The 2,291-nt window shown below is 34.8% G+C and overlaps 1 protein-coding gene across 2 annotated transcripts in view; it reads left to right on the forward strand.

Moving 5' to 3' along the window:
- Positions 1-1,754: 1,754 nt before the first annotated feature.
- The window catches only part of LOC109541575 (protein GDAP2 homolog), an 82,742-nt gene continuing 82,205 nt past the window's right edge, over positions 1,755-2,291 (forward strand). The window contains exon 1 of one of the 2 annotated variants that reach the window (XM_019910455.2): positions 1,755-1,888. The gene's annotated coding sequence lies outside the window, so the exon portion shown is untranslated. Of the gene's footprint in view, positions 1,916-2,291 lie in introns of both variants that reach the window. The other variant, XM_048670286.1, reaches the window with a different exon arrangement.

The following is a 2,291-nucleotide window of genomic DNA, read 5'->3' on the forward strand; positions in this document are numbered from 1 at the left end:
GTATAATACTACGAGATCAGCACCCATGACACTATGCTGACTTAACTGTATTAGAGATAGGAGAATAGTATAAGTAGTAGTGCAAACCGGCAAACTTTGTCTTTTTACAACTAACTGTCGTGTACGAACATAGTTTTGTAATAAAGTCCGTAAATCTAAGAAATTGTTTTTTTTAAAAGTCTTCGCGCTCGGCAAAGCATAAAATTCGATGAAGCGTCACATAACTCGATAACTCGTGACAAAAATGTTTGGCGGGCCGCATAAGCATGTTTGCAAGCGACCCGCGGTCTGCCTGTTGCTCATCGCTGTTATAGGCAATTATTTCTTAAATTTTATCTTTTGTGGGTGCTGTTTAGTTAGTAAACGGCATAGGTATTGTTAACTTCGAACGCCAGGGGAGGACAAGCCAAATGACAAAGGACACAATGACCGCATTATCATTATACTAATCCACTAGGAAAAGCCGCACTCCCAGCCTTTAGAGACCCCAATAGATCCAGGTTTAGCTGAGAACGATACATATTTTTCAAACTATTATCTGATAAAAGTTCCTTCAAGGGTTCGGGATCGAGCAAAATTTGCCCGCTACCTTCACCTTGGCACATGAAATTCATTTCACATTTGAAAATCACTCACAGATAGGTTTGTAACGTTGACATGTCTGTCAACAACTGTCCGCTGGGATGCATGGTTGCCGTTGTGTTTTGTTTCATAAAAAAAAGAAAATCGAAATTTTTTCGACATAGAAATTGCGCCTAAATTTAAGCAACTACGTATTGGCTTTTTGGTTTTTGTTTGAATTATTAAATTAAATATTTTCCTGTATTTTGTATTATATGAATGCCCTGTGTAATCAAGTATTTTGGAAATTTTGGACATTTGTTTTTGATATGGGTCTTTAAAATGATTAAATCGGGAAGAGCATCAGCTTCTGACTGTAGTTTTTTCTGTTCTCTTTTTACTTTGCTACACTAGATATTGATAAAATTTTGTTTTTTCATTGTACACTTACTTTGCTTGCGGCAATCAAAGTAGCGAATATTTGAAACTAATCAGAGTAACGGATATTAACGAATACTTTTAAAGTAAGGACAAATAAACCACATTTTTTTATGAAATAAATTTCAAAAAAAAAATTAATTTGTCTGGGCCATACGAGTGGTTAGCAATAGATTAATCTTTTTTGGACAATTCACCTTACGTAATATTTTCTAATTCTTTGAGACATTTTTTTTATTAAAGGTGATTTTAGCAAAATAATTAAATGTTTGAAATGTTACATGAAAATTTGCTTATCGCTTCCTTTCATAAGCAATGTAAAATTTACTTTTTAAACAGTTGATTTATACGTCTTCAAGGAAAATCGGTACTTAATAATATGTAATTATAATTGTAAATAATAATATTATCAAAGCATTCGTTGTTCGTAGGACGACAGACGAATTGACAGTTCTCCAACCAATAGAAACACTTTCGTATCGTCGTACAAACAGATACATGGGACATGGACTTAAGAAATATAAGAAATAAGAGAAAGTTACAATCATATCGAAATTTATCATTCAAAATTGCCGCTTCGTTTTAATTTAGGGACGTAAACAGCTGGCAGAGAGCGCGCATAAGCGGTCACAGGTGTATGCATGGAGTTGTTACTTCTTGTTCAGAGGTGTTCTGTGCGCGCAACTGCAAGTGCGCAATGTCAAATTTCCCCACATCACGGACTAAATCTGGCAACGTCACATCACCTGACCGCCACTGTCATCTGTCATCTCCGTCGACAATTATTGTTTATCGTAGACATAGGTGTGTTGTGTAGTGTGCAATTAAGTACTGCAAATTATGTTTATTTAGTGCTGTTGGTGACTGTTTTTCTTTTGGGTTACTTTAGGTAAGTCCTATCATATTGAGCAGAATGGTAAACAAAAAATCTTTCGGTGACATTGACCTTGTAATTAGATTTTTATGGTACATTATAGATGCTGTTTTTTTGCCATTGTTATTGTTATTGGAAATTCATGAAATTGTTGACAAATTGGTCGTGCGCCTGCAAGAAACAGTTAAAGGAAAACCGTGTAAACCATGCGGGAAACCAGTATTTGAGTTACTCATCGGCATAAATTTTGTTTTAAAATTCGCCTTTAGTACTTCGAAGTTGGAATACTATCTACACAGTAAAGCATATATTTTATCACTTTATTTGCTTTGTTTAGTTACGATCAAAGATCAAAAAGTTTATGCAAGTCGCAGGAAAGTAGATTAACTGAACCTCGGTAATTTTGTCTAGTTGATAG

The sequence above is a fragment of the Dendroctonus ponderosae genome, unplaced genomic scaffold (assembly GCF_020466585.1).
Source record: "Dendroctonus ponderosae isolate FM_Combo_2020 unplaced genomic scaffold, Dpon_F_20191213v2 Dpon_F_20191213_1, whole genome shotgun sequence".
In the NCBI taxonomy this organism is placed as follows: Eukaryota; Metazoa; Arthropoda; class Insecta; order Coleoptera; family Curculionidae; genus Dendroctonus; species Dendroctonus ponderosae.